Source organism: Malania oleifera, chromosome 1, assembly GCF_029873635.1.
Source record: "Malania oleifera isolate guangnan ecotype guangnan chromosome 1, ASM2987363v1, whole genome shotgun sequence".
Classification (NCBI taxonomy): domain Eukaryota; kingdom Viridiplantae; phylum Streptophyta; class Magnoliopsida; order Santalales; family Ximeniaceae; genus Malania; species Malania oleifera.
Window position 1 is genome coordinate 153,106,261 of NC_080417.1, and position 12,896 is coordinate 153,119,156.

General features: G+C 37.4%; 1 long non-coding RNA gene across 4 annotated transcripts in view; it reads right to left on the reverse strand.

The window, feature by feature from the left end:
• Positions 1–3,753: 3,753 nt before the first annotated feature.
• The window catches only part of LOC131167084 (uncharacterized), a 29,855-nt gene continuing 20,712 nt past the window's right edge, over positions 3,754–12,896 (reverse strand). For 2 of the 4 annotated variants that reach the window (XR_009139984.1, XR_009139982.1), the window contains one exon: positions 3,754–4,607. This is a non-coding gene — a long non-coding RNA (uncharacterized LOC131167084). Of the gene's footprint in view, positions 4,751–12,896 lie in introns of all 4 variants that reach the window. The other 2 variants (XR_009139987.1, XR_009139989.1) reach the window with 1 other exon arrangement.

Sequence of the window (12,896 nt, forward strand, 5' to 3'; positions counted from 1 at the left end):
CACCTTGGACAGTGCATAACGAAGAGCAATATTCTCCTCTTCAGAAACCATAGGAGATATAATATCTTCAAGGTAAGTTGTTCGATTGGGTCCTACACCTATTAAGAAAGTTTGAAAATACCTTACGACACCTTTATGAACAGCCTCCATAGAATCCAACACTTCTCCATTCAGAAGCTTCAATGAATGAATCATAGTCTTCTTCCTCTTTTGGTTCACAAAAGCATGAAAGAACTTTGTATTATTATCCCCCGCCTCCAACCACTTCTTTTTGGCTTGCTGAGAAATATGAATCGCCTCCCTCTTTTCCTATGCTTCCAAGTCGAGTTTAGAAAGGAAGAAATCTTCCTCAATTTCTGGCAAATACCCTTCCTGAAGCTGAGCCTCTAGAACCTCCATACTTTCCTCCTGTTTTTTAATGTTTTGATGCACATGTCCAAATACCTGCTTGTTTCAGTTTCGAATTACAACTTTCGTATGCTTCAATTTAGCAGCAAGTTTGACAATCACAATGACTTCAACACATCCATCTTACAAGCTATCTAAAACTTGAAATTACAAAAATCAATGATCGCATAAGTAAACTACATGCAAGTCAGTTAAAATACACACAATGTTTGCTGTTGATTAAGGTTTTTAAGGATAACCGTTGCATTGATTAGCAAGTTTCAAAAAATACTCAAACACCATTGATTATGGGAAAATAAAAAACACCTAATTACATCTTTCCTTGATTTGTTGTCCCCTGAAAGGTTTAAAGGACTTATCCAACTTGAAGTTCTCAATTAGTTTTTTTTTTTTTTAAAGTGAAAACACTCCTAGCATATAAAATATTCAACCTACATATAAGGAAAGTTTTAAATTCAAACTCTATCTTCTAAATGTCAAATTATATCCAATAAATTAAGACGTGATGCTCTAAAATGATTTAAAATAATTAAACAATAGATAAATCATTGCAAGTCCCTAAGTGCATCTCAGCATTTAAAATTTGAGAGTTTAATATTAGAAGTTTCGGGTTCAACTCCCAAAAAAGTAAGAAGAAACAAAAACTATAAACTATATTATCTTTCGTACATTTAGCATTATATTATTTAATTTGACATGAAGTAAAATAGACACAAACATATCTATTCCTATGGTTATTTCATGTTGTTTACTAAAAAAAATTTATATCATATTGTTTTTATGATGGCAACACATATTTTATAAATTATTAGGCTACCTTAATTCTCCAAGTTGGACTGTTTCAAGCAGGTGGACCTACGTTCCTATTATATGCATTGAGGCCATACTAACGTGGATTCAAACCACAATAATACTAATTCAATTAATGGCACCAAATAGATTAATGTTTCTATTCTTCTCTAGGTGAGTTTGTAACAAAAAATATACACAATTTCAAACCCATCATCATTATATACACACACACACACACACAAAAACAAGAACAAGTCTTAAGTCTTTCGTCATACTAGGTGAAGTTGGTTTTCCTTTATTAGATTAAAGGCTATCAAATCCTTATTCACTACCTTATTTTGAATTATTTTATACCTACTCGTACCTCTTTTCATATTAGAAAAAATACTCACTCTTCCTCACACATACTCTACTAGACCTCAAATGTCCAAATCATTTAAGCCACTCTTCGCTTAACTTGTCTTCAATCAGGGTTATGCTTAAAATATTGCGCATATGCACATTTTTTACTTTATCTTTTAATGTTATACCACTCATTTGCCTTAACATTCGCATATCAATAACTTTTACTTCTTATACGTATTGTTTCTTAGTTGTCTAATATTATGAATCATAAAGCATGGTCGACTTTATAGTCGTCTTATAAACTTTCTTTTTAATATTAAGGGTATTCTTCGATCACATAATACACGTGATGCACTCTTCCATTTTATCCAACTTATTTTAATTTTATGTATTAAGTTTTCTTAATTTCTCCTTTCGCTTGCATAATAGATACAAGATATCTAAATCTATTAGTGCTATTAATCTCTTGATAAAATTTACTCTTCTTTCCACTATTACTCCTTACATTACTAACATAATATTTTATATACTCTATCTTATTCTTACTTATCCTAAATCCTTTAGACTCTAATATGATTCTCCAAAGTTTTAACTTATATTCCCCTCCGCTCTTATTATTATCAATCAATATGATATCATTTGCAAATAACATACACAAAGAGATCCCACTTTTGAATATTCTTTATAAGTTCATCAATCATTAAAGTAAGGATTCAAAAAAAGGTAACTACTTATTTTTATTTGCTGCACCTGTTTTTAATATATAAATTTTATGTTTTATCAATTTTTATTTATTTTTTGATTACATAATAATATGTTGGTTCCATCTATTTATTAATGACAATTCAACCTTCATCTATGTTCTTGATCTTCACTATGTTGTTGGTATGAATGCAAAATGTGATTCAAAATTTTAGCCTGGCTGGAAAATGATTTGTATAAATGTAAAACTTTATTTCATGATTTTGTAACAGAAAATTAATTATGTATTTTATAATTAATATAAAAAATTTTGGTTAATTATAGGATTTTTCATAATGCCATATCCGCTATTCGTGTTTATTTTTATTACATTATTGATTTGTATATACTATTTATTACCTTGAACTTAATATGATAATCGTTATTACTCCTGCATTACTTGTATAAATAAGTTGTAAGTCGTAAGAGTTAGAGAGGAAATTATAAATTCTACTTTTCCTTTTTCATTACACTTAATTTTCTATCGTTTAATTTTCTTACATTGTTGATGATAGGATTCAGTTCATATTTTTTGAAATATTAAATATTGTTTAACCCATTAGTGTTGTTCTTTAAAATTTAAACTCACATTCCTTAAAAGTTAAAGAAAAAAATAATAACCGATAAAACGGTACCTTGCCAACAAATTCTAACTCATATTTGCTGAAATATTAAATATAAATTTTAAATAAAATATTCTATATTTATTAACGAGTATCCCATTCATAACCTATTAACTAAGTGCGTGAATTTGCATTTATATTGGCCAATTTGTGCCTAAACCCATTTAAATTTACCCATTACTGATCCGACCCAAACCCGACTTGTTGACCCATTTGTGCCTCTGAAATGGTGCCTTCCTATGTGATTCCTGGGGTTCAAATCATACATGAATGGCTGAACCACTCTCCCTTATGATATCAGGCCTACCTTGAAAACTCTATGCATGCAATGATTATGCTCAACGTTAGCTGTTTGACAAACTTATTTAATGTCTAAATCTGTTTGGCATCAAGTGGCTCCTAAAACCCTTGCCATATTTTCAACTCGTAGGTTTCATGAAATTAATGCAATGTTTTTGGAAACGAATTGACAATAATTTGATAATAATTGTGTTTTTCAATGCCCAAATCTTTTGTTTGAAAAACCTTATCGCAACTGAAACCATTATGTTCTACACGTAATGCCAGGATGAAAAGGGATCATCTCGGCCATTTCTCTCGCTGTTTTTTTTTGGATGGAGCAGTTATCTCTTCAATTCCATTAATGGCTGTATGACAGTCACAAATCAAGGGACACAAGGGAAACCAGGGATAAGAGAGGAAGGCCATCGGTGTAGGATTCACAACATCGTCAATTCGAGAACCGTATCTTTCCACTACGAGCATTTGCCTAAGTCTCTGTTTTCCAAGGTATATTCTTCTCATCGGAGCATAAATAGATTTCAGGCATTAATGTCTATCCATATGCAAGCTTTGAACGAGTGAACTTGCATTTTAAGATGAGAACAGGTGCAATGTGATCCACTGTTCCACACATATAAAGGGTTAATATTACATATGAACCTAAACAGTCATGTCACCACATTGGCAAATAGTTCATGCATTGTATTCAACATACGGCAGAAACTTCTCACTTTTGGAAAGATAAAATTTACAAACATCTAATAACCTTGTGCGTTTACTTGGAAAGCATAGGATGGTGACTTGTAGGGAATGGGAATCAAGTGCAGATCCCATTTTCTTCTTACAATCACACCGAAAACCTCAGTCATCCAAATCTTCTTCCTTCCATCCCTGGGGAGCGCCCAGTTCAGATGGTACAGCAACTGTGCGAGTGGCAGCTCAATGTTAGTTATAGCATACAATATCCCCGGGCATATTGACCTTCCTACACCAAATGCATATATTTGAAAGTTGTCCACTTGTAACCTATCAGACTATCAAGAACCTCTCTGGATTGAACTTCTCTGCATCATTCCAGTACTTGGGGATCACGGGCAATCGCCCATGCATTCGCTACAACTCTGGTTCGAGCAAGCACCTCATATCCGATTATTTCACAACTCTCCCTACTTTCTATTGAGTGGTAACAGAGGAGCAGAAGGATGCAGCCTCAGGGTCTCTTCGATTACTGCTTTTAGTACTTCAATTCATCAAGGCCACTTTCATCCACATTTCCTTGCCCAAAAACAAAAAAAAAAAAAAAACCTGTCTAATCTCAGCTTGTGCCTTCTTCATCACGCTGGGGTTCTTCAGCATTTCAGACATTGCCCATTCTACAGCTGTTGATAATGTCTCACTGCCGGTGCTGAATATGTCCTGAAAAGAGATCAACAGAAATCAGTTTAGGGTGCTGATATTACCAAATTCTCTTCTGCAGCAATCGACGAAAGGGGGAAGCATTTCAAAATGCGTTAGGTTGTGGCATATATCACTTTGAAAGTTTAGTGTTTCTTCCGATGCTGAAAAAAAGCATACCGTGGCAGAGGTTTAGCAAAGTGAGTAATTTAGGGAGGATATAAAGAGCTCAAAACATAAGTTTCTGATAGTAGGATAAATCATGCATATATGGAAACTAAATTATGTAGAAGATTTCTTTGCTAGTTCTGGTAATGAGGTAGGTAGAACAATGGTGATTTTGCTCTATGAAATCCCTAGAGAGGTTATGATGATGAGAGTGGATGTACTCATATTAGATAAGTCTTGAATAGAATTGCACTGTTAAGAAAAATATAAATAAATACCCAGAGTCTCAAAGCTTGAAGTAATACATCCAAAATTGTTTTTGTTTAAAGAGTAACTGGTTGAAATCTATACAGGAGATTAATTTAGAAAGCTTGAGCTCAGAACTGCAGTAACAGGTTAATGGCTGCAGCATGCTTCCTTGCATTAACATGTATGGTTGCAAACTGCAGTCATGTGACTAAAGGAGATAGGTTAGAAACCAGTGAGCATTCTGCTTCATAGAATGGTCAATAGTAGGTGTCACTGACCCGTACTGGGCTAAAAACAACAGAAGTTTCTTTGCAAAGCTAAGAGAGATTCTTCCAAAGTGCCAAGCAAAGCACTAATTTCTGGTTCTTATTCCATGAAGCTAGGTTTCTACTGAAACAATAGTAAAAATTTTGGCAGGTATTGCTAGCAAATCAGAAAATAGGTAGATCAATATCATGCTAAACAAGATGACTGCTTTAATGTTGTTGTCACTATGGAGATTCAACATCACCACGAACTCGAACATTTAGAAGGACATCAACCAGATCTTCCCAATCTGCTCACTCACCAATTCTTTTTGTTGCCCTCTTTTCTCTGAGCTCATTAACATTGTTTTCAAGTATCATGTCAGACATTCCATGCAACCTCTTAATTTTTGGCTTCAGTCCACCAATCATATGAAGAAATTGTAGTGAAGGATACATATCAGCAAACACTGAAACCTCTAGATAGTTTGACATCTTCTTTGACAACAGATATAAACTTTTATTGACCCTTGCTTTTCTCACTAAAAGCATCCTTCGAAGTTATGCTGCGTATGTAAGGAAATTTTTTTTTTTTACAGAAATTGATAGGCAAACTAGCACTCAAACAAATTGTTCTGATGAAATTTGAGACTTCTTCTCTAATCAATCAAAATGACTAAATGCGTTTTGCACCTAAAAGCTCCGATACACAAACTTTATGTTGACCCACTCATGTGGGTGCATTTATTTATTGCTCGGGAAGATACAGCTCGTGGAGCATGCGCAGCCTCGAGCATGCATTTTGTCTTTATTGCTGCTTCATCTCAATGCTCCTCTCCAGCATATATTTATACACTGCTTTGTGATGTTAAACGTGTGTATGTGAAAAATATACAGAGTGTAGAAGAAGAGAGAGTTGTCTGTGAGGCAGAGAGGTTTGAGCCCAAAGTTGAGTCAGAGTGTGTTCTCCTCCTCCATTGTATTTTTCTTAAAGATCATACAGTGAGACTCCCTCTCTCCCGTGAACATAGGCCGAGTTTGGCCAAACCACGTATTTCTTTTGTGTTCGTGATTGTGTGTGTTGAATTTGTGTTGCTGGAATCATCCCCTTCCCTTAACAACTGGTATCAGAGCCTGAGAAGGTGAGACGCGTGATTGAAAATTTGAGCTTACCTTCGGGTTTGGCGATATCAGCACTACTCAACCACCCTCAGCTCAAGAATAATTTTCAGCTCAATCGAATTTTGTCTGTTTCTGATATTCTATTCTTTTCTTTATTATTTTTGTTAAGTTTGTTACAGAGAATATTCGGCTCACTTCCTCCTTGTGTCTATATATACACACTGTACTGAGTTTACCAATGTAATAAGAAAAGCAGCAGATTTCACCTTTATCCTTTATCCATTGTATCTTCTTTATCCTCTTTATTTTCTTCTTTTCATCATGGTATCAGAGCATTGTTAGGACTCACGTCCATTCCCTTGTCTGCAGTATGGCCGAGTCTCCTACTGCGTCCTCTTCTTACACGCAACCACCTGTTATTTCTCTTCCTTCTCCCATCAATATGATTACAGTAAAGTTAACTCATGACAATTACTTACTGTGGAAGGCACAACTCGTACCCTATCTCAAAGGTCAGAATCTCTTTGGATACATTGATGGCTCTTCAGTCCCTCCTCACTCAATTGACAAGAACAACACACCATCTCCTGAATTTCTTGCCTGGCAACAGCAGGATGAAGCCATCATCAGTGTCTTGATCTCCTCCCTCTCTGAAACACCGATTGTTCATGTCCTCACAGCTACTTCTTCTTGTGAGGTGTGGACAACTCTTGAAGATCTATTTACTGCAAAATCAAATGCGAGCATCATGCAGGTTCAACTCCAGCTCACTACCCTTAAGAAGGGTTCAGAAACCATTTCTGAATACTATTGTCGTGCAAAGCTCCTTCAGGAATCTCTTGCCATGGCCGGTAAAATCATTCCTTCATCCAATTTCATTACATATCTCTTGGCTGGTTTAGGCTCCGACTATGATTCCCTTGTTACATCCATCACTACTCGTGTGGATCCACTTACTCCTGCGCAAGTTTACAGCCATCTCCTGACTCATGAAGCACGTTTGAACCATCAGAGTTCCACACTTGCACCATCTCCTGAATTTTCTGCTAACTTCACTCAAACAAAATCTGCTACCAACTTCTCTCGCAGCCGAGGCTTCTCACACGCCAGGGGCAATTTCAGAGGTGGTGATCGTGGTGGCCGTGGCAGGCATGGTGGTCGTCCACCCTCCTCCTCCTCAGTTCCCTTTTCACCTAACCGACCCACCTGTCAGGTCTATCATAAAAGAGGCCATACCGCCATCTCTTGTTACCACAGATTTGATTATAGCTATCAATCTCCTCCACCACCTTCTCTCTCAGCCCACCTTACTTCAGGCCCACAATTTCAGCAACCCTCTTCCACACCTACAAACCTCAACTGGTACCCCGATTCTGCTGCTACCCACCACTTCACCCATGATTTCTCTAATCTCTCTCTCAACCCTTTTGAATAAAAGGTGATGAACAAGTTCGCGTTGGTGATGGCTCTTCTCTCCCAATTCATCATGTTGGCAGCTCCACCATACCTTCCTCCAATGGCAGTATTCTCCTCTCCAAACTTTACCATGTTCCCTCAATTTCTAAGAATTTAATTTCAGTCCGCAAATTATGTGAGGATAATTCTGTATTTTTTGAATTTCAACTCGCTGATATTTTCACTAAACCCTTATCTGCTTCTCAATTTGCCTCTCTCCGTTCGAGCCTCACTATTCTTCCACACATGTTTGGCTCGCAGGGGCGTATCAGCACTACTCAACCACCCTCAGCTCAAGGATAATTGATATTCTATTCTTTTCTTTATTATTTTTGTTAAGTTTGTTACAGAGAATATTCGGCTCACTTCCTCCTTTTGTATATATATACACATTGTACTGAGTTTACCAATGTAATAAGAAAAGCAGCAGATTTCACCTTTATCCTTTATCCACTGTATCTTCTTTATCCTCTTTATTTTCTTCTTTTCATGAGGCGACGTCAAGTCGAAGCTGGGACAGCAGTCGCAGAGGCGTGAACAATGACTTCACGCGCCACCATACCAGCTCCTCGTTGCTTTGTCGCGAAGATCACGTGCAGCTGCTGCTTGTGTTGATTGTGTCGGAGCTTTCCACCCCATCTGGTCATCTAGTGTGTGAAGGCCACAATTTTCTTTTTTCCACAGAGATGGAGAAAGGTGAAAACATGAAGATTGAATCTTCCACAACAAGTCACATTTAACAACAAAGGAGGTTACTTGCTGACATGTCACATCCAGAAATTTTTTCCTACCACATCACCAATAAGGCCCACCTACCACGTCATCAGTGGGGCCCACATATATCGGGTCAAACACATTCCTAGCTATTTTGGCCATTCCGGAGGCATTGGTGCAGTTGATTTTGCCAAAATCAGCCTCTAAGTTACTGTTTTATAATGAATGACAATTTATCCAAGTTCGACATGGAGAAATTTGATGACCGAAACAATTTCAGTTTATGGCAGAGTACAATCAAGGATATCTTGATTTAGCATGACTTGATCAAGCCGCTAATTGGGAAGAAGCCAGAAAATATCAAAGATGATGATTGGGCAGAGATGGAAATGAAAACGGTTAGTACTATTCGTTTATGCCTGTCAAATGAAGTTAAATATTCTGTGTTAGATGAATCATCACCTGTTGAGCTATGGAAAAAATTAGAACAGAGATACATGTCAAAATCTCTAACAAACAAGATATTTTTGAAGAAGAAACTCTATCAACTAAAAAGGGAAGAAGGGGTAAATATTTTTGACCACATAAATGACTACAACAAGATCATGACCCAGTTAATGAGTCTTGGTGTAAAAATTGAAGAAGAAGATAAAGCGCTTCTTCTCCTGGCATCTATACCACCTTCTTATGATAGTCTTGTCACAACATTACTTGTTGGTAAGGAAACCTTGAATTTGAAAGAAGTGATGGCTTCACTAAAGGATACTGACACCCTGAGAAAGCCAACTGTTAACCTCCAAGGGCGTGCCTTGGTCACACAAGGTGAGAAACAGACCAGGCACAAAAATCAAAACAGAAATCAAAACCATGGAAGATCGAGAAGTAGACGGTCCAAATCAAGAGTTCCAATAAATTCCAATAACACTCTGAACAAAAAGCAGATCGAGTGTTGGAATTGTGGCAAGACTGGCCACTACAAAAATCAATGTTGATCCCAGAAGGAGGAGCCAGAAAATAAAATCGAAGCAAATGTCGCCTCTTCTTCAGGAGAAGGAGATGTACTATTATGCTCATTGGAAAGGAATGGAGAGTCTTGGGTATTAGACTTTGGAGTCTCGTTTCACGCAACAGGTAACAAAGAAATGCTTAACAGGTATGTACCCGGAAATCTTGGCAATGTTTATCTTGGTGATGACAAACCTTGTGAAATTGCAGGAAAAGGAAAAACAAAAACAAATTTGACAGGTACCACCTGGAGTTTGACTGATGTCAGATATATCCCCAATCTCAAGAAAAATTTAATATTTGTTGGACAGCATGCAAGTGAAGGTTACACTACAACCTTCTGTGGCGATAGTTGGAAATTTTCCAAAGGTGCAATGACATGCTTGCGTGGTAAGAAAATTGGTACTCTATATATGACCACAGATGCTTGCATGTCAATTTCAATTGCTGCAGGGAATGAAGATTCAAACCTATGGCACCAAAGACTCGGTCACATGAGTGAGAAAGGTTTGAAAATCATGAACTTAAAGGGAAAAATACCAAGTCTCCAGTCAGCTAATATAGACCAATGTGAGAGTTGCATCCTCGGCAAACAAAAAAGAGTCAACTTTTAGATTTTGGCAAAACTCTAAAGAAAGAAAAATTAGAGCTGGTGCACACCGATATTTGGGGACCGAGCCCAGTTTCATCCATTGGTGGGAAATCTTATTTCGTCACCTTTATTGACAACCATTCTAGGAAGGTATGAGTTTATTTCTTAAGACATAAATCTGAAGTATATGATGTTTTCAGGAAATGGAATGACATGTTGGAAAATGAAATAGGCTTAAAAATCAAAAGACTGAGATCGGACAATGGTGGTGAATATGAAGATAGAGAATTCAAAAGGTTTTGCCATGAGCATAGGATCAGACTTAAAAGAACCGTGCCAGGTACACCCCAACACAACGGCGTAGCAGAATGAATGAACAAAACCTTGACTGAGAGAGCAAGAAGTGTGAGATTACAAGCAGGTTTACCAAAGCAGTTTTGGGCAGAAGCAATCAACACGGCTGCTTATCTAATCAACCGAAGTCCATCAGTATCTTTGCAGTTCTAGTTACCAGAGGAGGTATGGAGCAAAAAGGGATAAAATTTTCACATTTAAAAGTTTTCGATTGCATTACTTATGTACATATTAGTGATCAGGCTAAGGGCAAGCTTGATCCAAAATCTCAAAAAATGCAAACTTCTTGGATATAGTGAAGATGAGTTTGGTTACCGCATCTAGGATGATCAAAACAAGAAAATAATTAGAAGTTGAGATGTTATTTTCAATGATTAGGTTATGTACAAAGACACTACATCATCAAGTAATCTTGCACTAAATAACTCCGATATTGTAGAGTTGGATGATTTCACAAACAATAAAGTGGCACAACTAACTATTGATAATTCCTAGACAGGGGAATCTATCATAGAGGGGTGCTCTAAAGCACCACAGACTCCAACTCTGACTCTTACTTTGACACTGAAGAGGTCTTCTCGACTACACGTACCGAATAGGAGATATTTAGATCACTTGTTACTAACTGATGTACGTGAACCAAAGTGCTATGATGAAGCATGTTAGGTGGATGAGGCTAGCAAGTGAGAACTTGCCATGAAAGATGAGATGAAATCCCTCACTGACAACAAGACTTGGGAGCTAGCTAGGTTACCCAGGGGAAAAGAAGCTCTTCAAAACAAATGGGTGTATTGCATAAAAGAAGAGCATGATGGTTCAAGAAGATACAGATAAGAATCGTGGTCAAAGGTCTCCAACAAATAGAAGGTATTGACTACTCATAAATCTTCTTACCAGTTGTGAAACACAGAACCATTTAGACAGTTTTGAGCATTGTTGCAACAAAAAATTTACACCTCGAGTAGTTAGATGTAAAAACTACTTTCCTCCATGGTGATCTAGAGAAGGAGATATACTTGCACCAACCTGAAGGTTTTGCAGAAAAAGGAAAAGAAAAACTTGTTTGCAAGTTGAATAAGAGTCTGTATAGTTTGAAACGGGCTCCAAGGCAGTGGTATAAGAAATTTGACGGCTTCATGCAAAAGAATAACTACCGCAAATGCAACACTGATCATTGTTGCTATTTCAAGAGGTATAAATCAGGTTACATAATTCTTTTGCTTTATGTTGATGATATGCTAGTTGCAGGATCAGACATGGATGAGATCAGAAAATTGAAAAGGCAGCTGTCCACTAAATTTGAAATGAAAGACTTAGGTCTAGCAAAGCAGATGCTTGGGATAAGAATCACTAGAGACAAAAAGGAGGGAACCTTACAGTTATCTCAGGCCGAGTACATCAGGCGGATTCTCAGAAGGTTCAACATGAGTGATGCTAAGGCTGTTAGCACACCATTAGCTAGTTATTTCAAGTTATCAAAGACTTGGTCTCTAGAGTCAAAGGAAGAGAAGAAATAAATGGACAAAATGCCATATGCTTCAGCTGTAGGAAGCTTAATGTATGCCATGGTTTGCACGAGACCAGATCTTAGTCATGCAGTGGGAACCGTCAACAGATTCATGTTGAATCCAGGAAAAATCCACTGGGAAGCGGGATACATAGATGCAAACTTTGCTAGAGAGATAGATCAAAGAAGAAGCACTACTGGATATGTATTCACAGTAGGTTCTATTGCTGTTAGTTGGGTATCACAGATACAAAAAATCATTACTCTGTCCACTATAGAGGCAGGTATGTAGCCATGACAGAAGCTAGCAAAGAGATGATTTGGTTACAGGGTTTGTTGATAGAGTTGGGTTTCAAGTAGGTGAAGAGTGTTTTGCATAGTGACAGTCAAAGCGCTATACACTTGGCGAAGAATTCAACATTCCACTCAAAAACCAAGCACATTGGACTCCACTATCACTTCATCAGATCTCTTCTAGACGAAGGTGTATTAGCAGTTGAGAAGATCCTTGGCAGTCAAAACCCAACAGATATGTTGATAAAGATAGTGACTAGAGAGAAATTGGAGTTATGCTCAAATTCAGTGGGTCTCCTAGATCTACTGAAATCATCCAGAAGATGATCCCTGAATGAGCACCTTAGCAAGGGTGTGTGGGCACTCTCTCGAGGGGGTGCAGACGCCTAGAGACTAGGGTGAGGTCACAATGTTGCAACATCAGAGTAGTGGACACTTGGTTGCCCCCACATGTTTGGAGGGGGTGATTTGTTGACCCACCCATGTGGGTGCATTTGTTTATTGCTCGGGAAGATACAGCTTGTGGAGCATGCGTAGCCTCGAGCATGCATTTTGTCTTTATTTCTGCTCCATCTCAATGCTTCTCTCTGGCGTATATTTATACA